Source organism: Periplaneta americana, chromosome 11 (genome assembly GCF_040183065.1).
Source record: "Periplaneta americana isolate PAMFEO1 chromosome 11, P.americana_PAMFEO1_priV1, whole genome shotgun sequence".
Classification (NCBI taxonomy): Eukaryota; Metazoa; Arthropoda; class Insecta; order Blattodea; family Blattidae; genus Periplaneta; species Periplaneta americana.
This window is the reverse complement of record NC_091127.1, coordinates 137,139,533-137,156,280: the sequence shown is the minus strand read 5'-3', so window position 1 is coordinate 137,156,280 and position 16,748 is coordinate 137,139,533.

The following is a 16,748-nucleotide window of genomic DNA, read 5'->3' as shown; positions in this document are numbered from 1 at the left end:
ACATGCCTGCCAGAATCGAATCTTGGGATACTGGTTTGGCAAGTAAATTTAAGAATCTATTTTCTTTAATCTTGTCGAGTTAATGAATCTGTATTGTAATAGTTGTTTGAAATTTATTACAATAATTTTACCTCTTATTATTAGATTAATAATTATGTTACCGCATTTACAACACAAGAGGACTTTCTGCATTAGCAGAACACTTTATTTTAGAACGCAATCATTTCCCTCTATACCTCATAAAACGAGAAAATAAAATTGAAGTGAAGCTCGATTCAGTATTCTGCGTAAAAGCAGATTTTGGTACCACATGGGAGGAAATTTGCAGAGCTAAATTTTGTTGGCGAAGTAATGGAATCCGGTCGTGTGTGCACTCTACCGACTGAGCTATTCCCAGAACAACGCGCGCAGCGAGATCATAGACCATTAAAGTTGCTTTGTGAAGCGTAAGTGGGAACAAATGTTCCCTCTGAAAATAACGATGCGGTTAATTTGCAAGAAAAAATGCCTCTGAAGACATTTGGGAAACATAAAAGTGATATATCGGCCGGAACGTTCGCGGTAACTCCCTCCACATATTTGTTTGTATTTCAGGAATAAAAAGATAATTTTTATTGTTCTGTCTGGGAACGCCGATATCGTTTGAGCCGTAAGGTTGGCAACACTGCTATCGGGAGTACTACGATGACTACACGAGTGGTGGAATGGGGAGGAATTGGCACAGAGCCCACGCTCCACTTCGTCTTGTAGCTCGATCCCGCGATCTTCAGAAGGCGGGGTTACAAGAACACGGAAGCTATTTCCGGCCCTGAGACGTGAGTCCGTCCACTCGATTCCTTCCACTCTACTTCGTCAGGAACACGATGGAAACTTCTGTTAATTGTGAACGACTTCTCGGTTACCGAAACCGTACCTTTGCGCAGCGAAACATTTTTAAGTTCACAAATAAACAGTATTAGTGATAGTGATAGATTTATTGATATTAGTTCACAAAAGTACAAAACTTAATAATTTAACAAAAAGATCTATATACAAAAGTAGTTATACGTAATAAATATACAGTTTCCTAAACTACTTAATTTATCGCAAATCTCAATAATTTATTGGTTCAAACCTGCACTTACGTCTGGTTTTAGTGCATGTTTAAACCAATCGTAATAATCATTAAGACTTTAAACCTTATTCATCTGCTCCTTATCACAATTCATTAACATAAATATTTTTAATACTTTTTTAATTTTAACTCTACAATAAACAAATGTAAATCAATCTTTCCTGTTGCTCTATTTATCCAGTATTTATGTTTAATTTTAGGTCTTATTTTACATAATAACTTATTATTTCAAATAGGTGAGCGATGTCGACATACTGTAAGTCATGAGCCTGAAATAGCTGAATCGGTACATTCCATATGTAGGTTAACCTTTACTCTTCCAATATTTTCTTATCAGCAGAATCGTTTGCGTAACTTCTATTAAGACTACCGCATACCTGTTTGAACACAAACTTGACAAGTTGCTTACATAATCAACCTCAATTTAGTTTCATCATTGTGTCGCATGCACTCATTTTCGATTCATTGCTATTATGATGACTAATAAATTTATTTTAAATGCATTCTTATTGAATTTAAAATATAGTAGTTAACAAATTTATAAAGTCAAATTATCTTCTGAACCTTTACTAATTAATATAGCTATCGGAATACATTAATAACTTCATTAATTCTCTATTTTCAATATTTTTTATTATTATTTTAAAACCTTGACGTTATTCTATCTTATTTTCAAAAAAACTGTGTTCTTATCTTATTTACTTAATAATTAGTTTTTCTAATTTTAGCAAAATTTAATCTTTGTTGATGCCTATCTCTTAGTAGGCAGTTTCGTTCAGTATCTATATCCTTGATTGAATTTATTTGATTTCTGTTAAAGTTTCTATTTGTCCTTTTACCGCTTATTAACAGTTCGTCACCTGCTTCTACTTCATCGGTCGGTATCGCACAGCTCCTCCATATTGTAGCACTTCCTCTCGAGCACCCCGGACTACCAACGGCCTGTGGTATTCTTATTAACTGGTCTTCACTTGCGCTGATCTTACCGGTTGATCCACAATCGCTTCTCCTTGAATAAGCAGTATTACGATGAATTACATTACGAATAAAGAACGTATATAAAAGGTAATAACTAGAGCCCGGATGTTTGGCAAAATGCCTTTGTTACAGGGTGGAAGTAAATCATTATTTGCATAGATATAAATATGGTTTTGGGTAAATCAAAGTGACAGGGCCAATTTTTATTTTGTCTATTTTACCTTTTTCTTACCAATGAATAATAAATGCCTTTTTTGTCCTTTTAAAACACTATTTGTTGTTCATTTACAATTTTCTAATTATTTGTAATGTATTATCGCCGCGGCCTCATGCTTAACATTTCGGCAACATACAATAACGTGCGGTGTGCTTTTAAAACTTTATTTTGCCGACCGATTGTTGCTCTGTAGGTTTCACTCTAAGCGTCATGTTGTCACGTCTACTTTCTCGATAAGAATAAGCACTAGTTTGTTATATACGAGTACGTTGACATTCTTAACTCTTAATAATAACTCTTCAATAATAATTTTAATCACATACCTTAATGTTCGTTCTCAGCACAAGACATTGCAACCTCGGTTTTAGTCCACGTGGATTAGACAAGTAGATGTAATTTAATAATGGAAGCAGCTTATTGGTTGCAATATTGAAATTGAGGCGAGTGATTTGATCATCGACACGAGATATTGAAAACAATAATACAATTATATTTCAAAGACCTGCCGAATATTAAGCACGAGGCCGCTCAAAGACCTGCCGAATGTTAACCATGAGAGCGCGGAGATAATGTGTATGAAATGTAAATATGTGAAACAATGACTCGCTTTACTAACAACAGTATCACCTTTGCTTCATTCAGACGCTAAATAACCAGAGATGTTGAGACAGCGTCGTAAAATAACCCACTAAAAAATCAGCGTCACCCTGGTGCTGGAATTTTCTGCCGTGGGAGTTCTTTCATATGTCAGTAAATCTACTGACATGAGCCTGTCGCATTTACGCACATTTAATATATAATATAAACAGATATGTTTATAGATTAAATAAATAAGACAGGGATATCCAGGCACACAGACAGACAGACAGACAGACAGACAGACGCAGTACTTAGACACAGTAGACATACACACACACAGACACAGCAAGCAGACAGACAGATATAGCAGACATACAGCAAACAGAGAGAACAGGAGACAGATACATAGGCAGACATATTCAGCAGATACACTGACAGACTGATACAGTAGACGGACAGATACAACAGACACACAGATAGACAAATATAGCAGACAGAAACACAAATATAGCAGACAGACGCAGTGGAAAGACAGACATAGACAGACAGAAATATAAACAAACAAAGACAGACAGATGTTTTTCTCCAATTTATTACTTATTTTATTTTATTTTTTATTTTTTATATTTTATATTCTTTATGTTTTATATTTTTTTAAATTTAGATTTTATATTTTTTATATTTTATATTTTTTATATTTCATATTTTATATTTTTTATATTTTATATTTTTTATTTTTTATTCTTTATATTTTGTATTTCTTATATTTTATATGTTATATTTTTTATATTTTATATTTTTTATATGTTATATTTTTTTATTTTATATTTTTATACTTTACATTTTATATTTTTATATTATATATTTTATATTTTTTATATTATATATATTTTATATTTTTTATTTTATATTCTTTATATTTTGTATTTTTTATATTTTACATTTTATATTTTTTATATTTTATATTTTATATTTTTAATATTATATTTTTTATTTTATATATTTTATATTTTATATTTTTATATTTTATATTTTATATTTTTTATATTTTATATTTTATATTTTTTATATTTTATTTTTTTTATTTTATATTTTTTATATTTTATATTTTTCATTTTATATTCTTTATATTTTGTATTTTTTATATTTTATATTTTTTATTTTTTTTATATTTTATATTTTATATTTTTATACTGTACATTTTATATTTTTTATATTTTATATTTTTTATTTTTTATATTATATATTTTATATTTTTTATATTTTATATTTTGTATTTTATATTTTTTATATTTTATATTTTTACATTTTATATTTTTATATTTTATATTTTTTATATTATACATTTTATATATTTTATATTTTTTATATTTTAAAATTTTTATAATTTATATTTTTTATATTTTATATTTTTTATATTTTATATTTTTTATATTTTATATTTTTTATATTTAATATTTTTTATATTTTATATTTTATATTTTATTTTATTTTATTTAACACTTTCCCTAATCAGGGATTGCCTAGAAGTCAAAGTACGGTATACCATTTACAAAACAAAATTTTGAGTATTACATATTACATGGATAATACGTTATGGATATAAAACCAATGCAAGAAAGAGAAAAATAAATAAATTTCAGTGCAATGTCTTATTTGAGGTGATTTCTTAACAATGCAATCCAACCTTTCCACGCAAATAAACAAATATTGGTAATTATAGATGAAGGCAAATCAAAAGCCTTGCAAAAATCAACAAACTGCTTCGGGATGGATCCTCTTGCTCCGACCTTCAGCCTATCACTTCTACTGTATCTGTTGTAGTTGATATTTCTCTTGATAATAATAATCTTGTGTAATACGTAGAATTTTCTAAACTTATGATGTGCATCCAAGGGATGCGTGTGAAACTGGAAGCGTAAAGACAACACAGTCTCTGTAAACTTTCGTTGTAAGTTGAAAGCGCCCGCATCAAGATGTAGCAGTCATTGTGTACCAGGCTGTTATGTCCGCTTTATGTAAGAGCTAATTTAACTTTCTTGTACGACATGATGCGGTTCTTAATAAGAAAGTAAACTTTCCTTATTAATTTTGAAACATCCGAAACTCTCAGCTTCACTTTTGATCTTAAAAAACTCGTGGAAATGTTATAGCAGGGATCGGTGTATGTTAGTAATCCCTCCATTAATTTTACACACATGTATTCTATCACACATTTTCAAGAGTGTGAAATAAAGTACGCTAGGAGAGGATGAAATCTGCCTACATTCTCTCTAAATAGTACAAGTCTTCATCAAATACACTACTGTATTAAAATACGGCTCATTTAACGATATCTCTAAACAACTTGAAATTATTAATTGCGAAATTCTTCAAATGTAATGAACTTCACTATCATTACTGTAACAGACATACATATTGTAGAATTCCATAAATATTGCGAAATAAACTGGACATATTTTATCACTTTCTCATATTGTTTTACGTAATAAACGCCACATTCTATGTTACGTTGCTAAGTTAATTGTGGAGAATCAGTCTTACCTGTACCTTTACCTTCGTAAATTTACAATCATATTGTGATTGTAACAATTACGGTACGGCACAATGAGAACTGCAGAGAAATTATAAAATCATGTGATATTCTATGTAATAATGTACGTATTTATTTATTCACGCTGCAAATGGATAAATACCCGGTGGCAGTGGTAACTAATTACCAGGGAACGGATTTATATGGACTAAAAATATATGAAATATGTAAATATATATGTAGTTATTTTTACCAAAATATGGAATTAAATATGGATTTTTACCAAAATATGGAATTAAATATGGACTTAAAATTATAAAAAAATGACTATGTACGTTAAATATTGGTACATTTTAATCAAACTAAACAAAAAATATAATGGACGTACCTTATCTTCCAATGTAGTTTCAACAAAACACAATTTTTATTGTCTGTTACCATAACAATAGGTTACAAACATTTCTTTCAAGTGCTGAAAAGTGAATCTTCTTCTATTGTCTCTGAGGATAGATTTATACTGACTAAAAGAGCGTTCGACGTCACAAGAAGTAACTGGTACATAATTCAATTTCACAATGTCTGCTGGGGATAAGTCCAAGTTAATCTTCACTGTTGATTCACCACTCATCACAGCAACAACCTTTTGTAGTTCTTCATATCCAGGGTTTTTTGAAAGTACAGTGTCCACCTTAGCTCTTACTGCATCTGCAACTTTACCTCTACCACGATTCAGTTGTTCCACAGTACTATTTATAATTTCAAAACTTTCAGATAGTGAAAGGTGCCTATTTTGGAGACTTTTGAGCGTTTTTATGATGCATGAAAATGTATGCTGAATGTGAGCTAAGTCATTCTTCACACTTATGTCACAGGTAACTGTTTTCGCAGTATCAATTGAGACTGCATCTTCAGAGTCCAATGCAAGGAGAACATTGTTAATAGAGTCTATATGTTCGGCATAATATTCAACTGCTTCTAGCCATGTACCCCATCTAGTTAAAATTGGCTTTGGTGGCAATGGAATTTCAGGGTACATTTCTTTCAACACGTTAACTCTACTGGGAGCTTTGAGAAATACTTTTTTCACTGATGAAATCAACAAATCTACTTTAGGGAAATTGTCTCTGACCACTTCTGCCACACGATGAAATGCATGCGCCACACAAGTAAAATGAGTCAATTTAGGATATACAACAGATAATGCTTGTCCAGCTTTGACCATATAAGGGGCAGCATCGCTAATAAAGAATAACACATTATCGTACATAATACCCTTTGGCCACAGGATACCCATAGCTTCGTTGAACAGTTTAACTATAGTTTTGTTATTGCACTTTTCTAGAACATCACAATGTAAAAGAATTCGTTCAGAATATTGTTCACTTAACAAACCGATAACTACATTACCAACAAGTCTACCTTCTTTGTCGGGAGTCTCATCAATGGAAACCCAAATTGAACTATCTTTAATTTCATCTCTTATCTTCTGTATTGTCTCATCGTAGATGGATGGAGCATACGTCTTCCTAAGTGTTGACTCTTCCGGGATTGTATGTTGAGTATATTTTTCAAGGAATTCCCTGAAGACCTTATTCTTTAGTTTGTAGAGAGGAATATCAGCAGAGATGAGAGAACGGCACAGGTCGATGTTAAACTCAGATCTTACATTCGATGTTGTTGGTTGTGTTAAAAACAATTGTCTCTGCTTGGAATTTAGTTGTTTGTTGGCCTGATGTTTACTAGTTGTAATGTGTTGTTGCACCAGGAACTTTTGTGTAGATGATACTGCACACTGACACAAATTACAAAATAATATTTTATTGTCAGTTGATAAACCATCTTCTTTAAATTCTGAAATGTAACTTGTTAGTTTTGATTTTAAATTGACTGAATGACGTACTTTTGGCATATTTACCGTCTTTATAGTATGATTTACAAAACTGAACCTATGTGTACTCTGACTGGCATTTAACTGTTGAGCTGCACAACTGAAGTCTGTTAAAAATTTTAAATTAAATTAATACAGTTTTGTAACTTACTTTCCCATTGTTGATAGGACTGCTAATTTTCAAATAACTCTGATGTTAAAGGGATTACTGAACATGTGTTTAAATCTCTATTGTTGAAATGTATTTTTAAAAGTTAATGGAATTTTGTTTTGTTTTATTGTTAAACCTAATATAATATGGACTGTTTTATATGAAATATGGAAAATATATGGAAATTAACGAAAATATGTACTAAACTCTAAAATATGGAAAAATATGGAAAATAAAAGTAGGATTTTTCAACCCTACACATTGTGAAACATAAAGATAATGCAAAATATAAATTATATTAGCTTTATAAGTAAATATGTATTTACATATAAATCCTTTCCCTGCTAATTACACTCAATAATGACAATTCATAATAAACACAATCAATAATAAATTGATAATTAATTAATAACAAAATAATAATAATAATAGTAATAATAATAATATTATTATTCTGCTACGAACTGTCATGCGGGGTAGACGTGTTTGCTCGTAGCTGCGCTGGTAACAGTGTTTATAGTTGCGTCAATCGGCCTACATATTGTTATACGGTGAAAATCAGTATGCCGGCAAGCAAGGATACCTGCCCGGCTTGTAGTGCTGCGTTCTTCGGAAGTCAGAAATTCTTGAAGTGTGCGGGGCCTTGTGGCTTTAGATATCATCTTGACTGCATCAATTTGGGAGATGCAGAGTATGACTTATACATGGAGAGAGGCAACTCATCCTATAATTGTGAGCGTTGTATTAGTGCTTCGAAGACGTCGCGTGGTGATGAAACTCCTGTGGGTTCTAAAAAACTAGTTTCTCCTGTGAAGAAGGTTATCTCGCCTACAAGAGAACTCAAGCTGCCTTCTCTGCCTTCTGTGGATTCTCTATCTGTCCAGGTAGAGACTGTAAGGTTGAATAGTGTGACCATATTGGATGCTCTTAGTGACATATTGGACTATGTTAAAAGTCTTCATAGTGAAATGTTAGAAATTAAGAATGAGAATGCGGCACTGAAAATTCAGATGGCCGAAATTTTGGACAAAAGAATTTGCTCTACAAATTCGGATCAATCAAATCCGAAAGTAGTTCAGCAGGTTAATGCTAGTTGCATCAGAAAATCATACAGTCAGGTGTTGTCTCAATCAGCACCTGCGTCATCAAAACAAAGTAATCCAGGTACTGCTAAGTCAGCGTCTGCTTCAAATGTTGTGACTACGCAACTTACGGCTAATGAGGTCGGATCCCCTTCACCTCCTATTGACGGTGAGGGATTTCAAGTTGTAGCAAAAAAGCGCAAAGTTCGTAAAGTCACTCAGGGTGTGTTAACATCTAGTGCGCTGGAAACAGTTCCAGTTAGAGCTAAAATGAAATCTCTCTTTGTTTCTAGATTCAGTCCGAAAGTTAATGGTAAAAGTATTGAGGATTCTCTAAAGAACCAACTTATGCTAAGTTCTCTGGTAGTAACCAAATTAAAGACAAAATATGAAACTTATTCCTCTTTCCATATCTCGGTTGAGGAAAAAGATTTCCACTTAATTAACAACACTGGTGTCTGGCCAGTCGGGTGTCTTATCGCACCTTTCTATGGTAAATTGAAACCGGAGCAACACTATGCTTCTACTGCTAGAGAACCTGAGGGATCCAACGGGAATGCCTCTTAGTTTTACCATTGATATACAATGTATAGTTCAAGCAATCATCTTGAAATATATTATCAAAACGTCAGAGGTTTAAACACTAAAATTGATGAATTTTTCGGTAATGTTGTTAGTAATGCTGACACTATTATCTGTTTGACAGAAACATAGCTTCAAGAGCTTGTTGAGTATAATAATTTATTCCCTAATTATTATACCATTTTTCGTGGTGACAGAAAATTTGAGGATACCAATAAAACCCGTGGTGGCGGTGTCTTAATAGCTGTCAACAATCAAATACCTGTAGTATACCGGAGACATGACTTAGAATTCATTAGCGAGTGTGTATGGGTTCAGATTCCTATGGAAGACGGATTCAATTTGTTAATTGGTAATCATTACTTTCCACCTGATACTGATCCAAAGTTTCTAAAATCTTATCTAAATTTTCTTGAAAATCATCTCGATACACACAATAATAGAGTAGTTTTTCTCGGCGATTTTAATACTCCTGGTATGAATTGGTTATCTGGTTGTTGTGCTAATAACATCCATTACTACTCCAAAATTAAGGCTCAAGAGTTATTTTCATCTTCTTGCTTTCTTGGATTGAAACAAGTAAATTCAACAGTTAATAACAAAAACTTACTTGATCTTATATTTACAAATTTAACCGAGACTGAGGTCAATCTGGCCACTCACTCGCTAGTCTTGCAGGATGACTATCATTCTCCCTTAACAATAACTCTTGAAGTCACACTAAATTTTTCTCCCCAGAATCAACAAAATTGTTTCCCAAATTATTCTCAAGGTGATTACTTGAATTTATATTGGAGTCTATATAATTACGATTGGTCCTGTGTTTACCAAGCTGTCGATGTTAACGATGCAGCTAGCTCACTATGTTCAGTAGTTAATAGTGTCATATTCCAGGCAGTTCCTGTCACTCGAGTCAAAAGGTCTAGTTATCCACAATGGTTTTCTAACACCTTACGTAAACTTATTAGAAAGAAAGACCATGCACATAAAAAATATAAAAAATTCAAAACTGAATTTTATTATCAAACATTTTCCTACTATAGAAAACTTGTGAAATCTAAAATTAAATCGGATAAATTATCATGGCTTCAAAATATTAATGAAAATCTTAAAACGGAACCAAAAAAGTTTTGGAAATATGTTGAATCATTTCGGAAGACTGATAATTATCCCTCTGAATTAATTCTTAACGATAAACACATCACAGATCAGTTAGACATTGTCAATGCTTTTGCTGATCACTTCAAATCTGTTCAGACTAAACACAGCCATACATATGAAAACATTATTACGAATATAACAGACTCATTACCTATACCTAAAGTAACACATGATGACGTTCGTAAAGCAATTAAAAAACTTAAACCAACAAAAACAACTGGCACTGACGGTATTCCAAATTTTATAATTAAAGGATGCTCTAATATATTTATTCCTCTTTTAGCCCACATATTTAATATTAGTTTGAAAAATGGTGAATTTCCCTCACTATGGAAACAAGCTGCAATTATTCCTATATTTAAAAACGGAAAAAGAAATGATGTCAGAAACTACAGACCTATCTCGATCCTAAATAACTTTTCAAAAATTTTTGAAACCATTATTCACAGACATATATCGTTTTATGTGAAAAACAAGCTCAATTCTTCACAACATGGATTTACTAAAACTAAATCCACTGTCACTAACCTGGTCACATATCTAAATCAAATTGTACCAATAATTGAAACGCAGGGACAAACTGATTCAATGTATTTTGATTTCAGCAAAGCTTTTGATGTAGTTCCGCACTATATCCTTCTTCATAAGTTAGGAAATATTGGCCTTTCTGTAAGCTACGTAAATTGGTTCGAAAATTATTTAAGTAATAGAGTTTCATGTGTAAGACTGTTTAATATACACTCCTATTCTTATAATATAAATTGCGGAGTCCCGCAGGGATCTACTTTAGGACCTCTCCTATTTATTATATTCATAGATGATATATGTAAAAGAATAAGTTCTGACTGTTTATTATTTGCAGACGATTTAAAAATTTTTCGTACAATCAAAAGTAGTACTGACTGTCAATCACTTCAATGTGACATTAATTCAGTCGCTAAATGGTCGGAAGACAATGGTATGAAAATTAACGTATCCAAAACTAATGTAATAACCTTTTCTAGAAAAACTTCTTCACTGAAATTTAATTATTATCTAAATAATGTACTAATTAACAGAACGGATTGCGTAAAAGATTTGGGAATATTCTTTGACAGTAAATTGTATTTTCATAGTCACGTTGATTACATTTACAATCACGCAATCAGAATGCTAGGAATAATACGGTCAATAACTTATTCTTTTTCCACGCCCCATTCTCTTTTAATGCTATACTATACATTGGTGCGATCGAAACTCGAATATGCATCTGTAGTTCGGAACTCGATTACAACTACGGACTCGGCTAAATTAGAAAATATACAAAGAAAATTTATATCCTTATGTTCATTCAGATTTTTGCCCATTAATTCCGGGTATAGTTATGAGAGAAAATGTAATATTTTAATTGTCAAAATCTATATGCTAGACGCCATGAGCTAGATTATCTGTTCTTTTGCAAAGTCCTCAAAGGTGATATATCCTGTGACTCTTTCTTAAACAATATTACCTTACGTATTCCAACAAAAGATATGAGAGCCCACAAACTTTTCTATATTAGAAATTCGAAATTTCTTTCACCAGTCTCCAGATGCATTAAAAATGCCAACATGCATGGCTGCGAATTCGATCCCTTCAATGTATAGACTTTGTTTGCTCTTGGCAACGATTTATCATTTATGTATTATTTTAGGCATTATACTCAATTAACATTGTCTCATAGTATTCTTAGTTATCCATTCATCGTCATTATTGTAATTAATTGTAATTATATTTATGTGTAATAATTATTTTTGTTTTATGTTTTTTGTTATATTTGTGCTGAACTGTAATTGGCCACTGGCTGTTGTACAGCACATTAAATAAATAAATAAATAAAAATAAATAAATAAAATTATTATTATTATTATTATTATTATTAATAGTACAGGGTACAGTACATTAGTCATTCATAGATTTCAAAAAGGCGTATGACTCGTTTAAGAGAGAAGTTTTATATAATATTCCTATTGAATTTGGTATTCCCAAGAAACTAGTTCGATTAATTCAAATGCGTCTTAGTGAAACTTACAGCAAAGCCCGTATAGGCCAGTTACTATCTGATGCTTTTCCAATTCACTGCAGCTAAAGCAGGGAGATGCACTATCATCTTCACTTTTTAACTTCGCTCTAGATTATGCCATTGGGAAAGTTAAGGATAACACAGAGGGTTTGGAATTGAACGGGTTATATCAGCTTCTTGTCTATGCGGGTGAATATGTTAGGAGAAAATCCACAAACGATTAGGGAAAACGCGAAAATTCTACTTGAAGCAAGTAAAGCGATAGAATTGGAAGTATATCCCGAAAAGACTACGTATATGGTTATGCCTTGTGACCAGAATATTGTACGAAATGGAACTATAAAAATTGGAGATTTATCCTTCGAAGAGGTGGAAAAATTCAAATATCTTGGAGCAACAGTAACAAAATATTTAATATAAATGACACTCGGGAGGAAATTAAATGCAGAATAAATATGGGAAATGCCTGTTATTATTCGGTTGAGAAGCTTTTATCATCTAGTCTGCTGTCAAAAAATCTTAAAGTTAGAATTTATGAAACAGTTATATTACCGGTTGTTTTGTATGATTGTGAAACTTGGACTCTCACTTTGAAAGAGGAACAGAGATTAAGGGTGTTCGAGAATAAGGTGCTTAGGAAAATATTTGGGGCTAAGAGAGATGAAGTTACAGGAGACTGGAGAAAGTTACACAACGCAGAGCTGCACGCATTGTATTCTTCACCTGACATAATTAGGAACATTAAATCCAGACGTTTGAGATGGGCAGGACATGTAGCACGTATTGGCGAATCCAGAAATGCATAGTGTGTTAGTTGGGAGGCCAGAGGGAAAAAGACCTTTGGGGAGGCCGAGACGTAGAAGGGAAGATAATATTAAAATGGATTTGAGGGAGGTGGGATATGATGGTAGAGACTGGATTAATCTTGCTCAGGATAGGGACCAATGGCGGGCTTATGTGAGGGCGGCAATGAACCTCCGGGTTCCTTAAAAGCCAGTAAGTAAGTAAGTAAGTAATAATAATAATAATAATAATAATAATAATAATAATAATAATAATAATAATAATAATAATAATAATGTAACAACTGGATAATACGCACGGTAGAGCAATATCGATAGTCGACGTTACTTGCTGGCCAAGAGTCACCGGGGAGTACCGAACCATGTCAAACAAAAGACAAATGAAATGGTGGTAGTAAAATTCGTGACTATATTCTTAAATAAATCACTCCATTAGTCAAGTGTAAGGTGTATGCAGTACAACGATGATGTTTTGAATGCACTAAAAAAAAGCATATATAGTAAGATGTTAAATTAGGTTATGACAGCGAAAGAAAGGGGAAAAAAATGTGTGTTTCACGGAATATCATTTAAATAACGGAAAGTAAATTTTCGGCTAATATTCGCCAAGGCGTTAAGTACGTAATTATGACCGCGTTGCTGTTTTATTTGTGGCCTAGAGAAAATATCTAGCCTTTTACGAAAAAATACGTTTAGGAGCCATGAAATTATTCACCGCTTTAATTAGGCTATATTATTGTTGATCAATATTACGAAACAAAAACTGTCATAAAGGCCATGACCGTCTAGAAACATCGATACCGAAGAGATAAACCCATTCGGCCTTGAGGAAACAAAAGAAAATGCGAGAGAGATTTTAGTTCGAGATAAAATGGACACACAATTTTGATGACCATATTGTTAGTAATTGGAGATTGCTTCTTAGATCTGTCTCAATCTTCTATGTAGAAATGTCGTCCAAACAAATTGGTGGTCCTGGGGAAAATCATTGAAATAGATGACAGTAACAATGGTGCTATCTCTCAGTGTTTTTCAGAACGAAAGAGGTAGAGAGAAAAAGAAACGAATTTTTCCTTCTAACGACACCACAGACCGAAGTCATGTTCTTATGTTGGCAACATTGTGTATTACTACTATTTGTTTCAATTACCGGTATTATTCTGTCAGCATCAAAACCAATTAATGTTAGAGATGACATTGATACAAGAATGTGTGACATTTACATTTAGGCAAGATGTACTAAAATACGTCTAAAATTTGTCGAAATACGTGACAAATGAAGGTTCTGCAAAGGGAACGAACATTGAATCTGAAAATGCTCTATGATCAGTGAAATAATAGTTGATACCCTACAGATTTTTTTCCAATGACTTCGTTGTTAGATTAAATTCATGTGAATGTGAACTGAAATACGTTTTCTGGCATTTCCCTCTTTTCATATCTTGTGTCCAGAAACCTACAATACAGAGAAATTTTTATATGACTGTAATAACTGAAATACTTGATGATAGATTTATTGCACGATAATAGTTCCAATATAATCACTTCGTCGCCTATCATGTTGGAAACAATTCAAAATGCATCGCTGAGGCGGGTTGACTAGAAAATAATTATTAATTATCGGGAATTTACCGACATAAACGAGCTCTATTTATTGCCCAACTTGCGTCGGCGGGAAACTTGATAAATAGCAAAAAATTCAACGAAAAGTTTCATTCACCAATACTGATGAACAGAGTTACGTTAACAAGGCGGAAAATTTAATGAACACGGGATTTAGTTAAAATCGAAAAATAGGCTACAGGAACAATATTTGTTAATAAAGTTAAAAATGAAGTTGAGGAAAACCTTCTGTTATGAACACAGCATTCGAATCAGTCTTGTTATGCGGCGTGGCTGTAATCTACAGCGTGTTCAGGTGAGTTTCTTATTAATTTTGGAAAGTGAGAGGAGTCAAAAGGATCAAGTATTGTTAACGAACAGACAATCTTCAATACCACCTGTCCTTAGCAACGTCGTTTCGCATCTAAACATTAGTTAAGTCTCTTTGTTCGAAATGTGGATCCGAAGAAGTAAGTAGTAATTTGATTCATACCACGCTTAATATAGGACTAATATTTATATTTTAATTACGTATTTACCCCTCATTACTGATATGTAGGGTAAAGATTAGTAATATTTTGATAGTTCTTTTTGAGAATTTATTATAATTTTACTGAGGGAGAGGAAGATCGGTTTTTTGCGTCAACGTATTAAGGGAATGTTCGTGGACAAGTTTCTGCACAAACCGGACCTTCTCCCGCTCAGTAAAATTGTAATAAATTCTCGACAAGAACTATCACAGTATTACCAGCCTTTACCCTACATCTATTATCATGCAGTAAATCTCAATTGACGATATGAGTGTCAGAGGAAGAATAATCTGTTGTTTGTATACATCAGTGACGACTAGAGTTCGAAGTTGAGGCACGTATAATCTGAAGTTAAGTGCACACAGAATAATACAGTGTTTACAAGGCAGCTGGCAAGTAGTCCCTCCCATCACACACATCATGTTATTTGGTTGGAGCAATATGGGCCGAACAAGGAACGAATTAAATGTTCGCCTGAAGGACAAACGTAAATATTACATTGGTTGGAATACATCATATTATCCCTAGGTTGTAGAAACGCAATATTCTGTTTAGGCCTATAAAGTTATACAGGGCAATAATATTTACAAAGGTACTTTTAACAATTTTAATAATAATAATAATAATAATATTAATAATAATAATAATAATAGTTTTAATAATAATAATAATGATAATAATAATAATGATAATAATAATAATAATAATTTTAATAATTATTATTATAATAATATCAGAAAACATAGCCTACCATTTGTAACTGCAGGCGTACATAAATATACTAACAAAATATGGAAAAGAAGCGACATATACTGTAATAATTAAACGTAGGTTCCATAAATAGACTTATCTGAAACTAATCAGTCTATCATTCAATATGGTATTATTGTTTGGGGTGGAAGTACAAAAATTAATCTTAGTCCGTTAACTTTACTACACAAACGAGTAAATAAAATTTCTTTGAGGAAACGTTTTGATTATCAAACTAAATTAATTTATTCTGAATTTAAAGTATTTAATATTCAACAAATTTATAAGTATACTCTGTTAAAATTGTATCATAAAAGTCGTAATAAGTTTATATTACAGGCACATAATCATGACACAAGACGAAATAATAATTCAAAATTAGTAGAATCTAAATGTTGAACATCAGCTGGTCTAAAGCATAGCATTAATTTTGGCCCTCGGTTGTATAATCTTTTAGCTAAATTATACCCAGAACATGTAACTCACTAACATATAATAAGAAAATTAGAAACGTGTTAATGTCTTCAATTTTATTAAATCAATTTATAATCTATGTATATGAATTAATCAGCCTATATTATATCCGTATTCTATAATTTTGGAAAATATATATTTTTTTTCATAAATTTTCCTACTTTATTCACATACGATATTATTTTTCTCTATGTTAATATTATAGTACATAATTTCATTGCCGCTGTAATTTTAATTTTAGTTCCTATTTTATTTTATTTTAT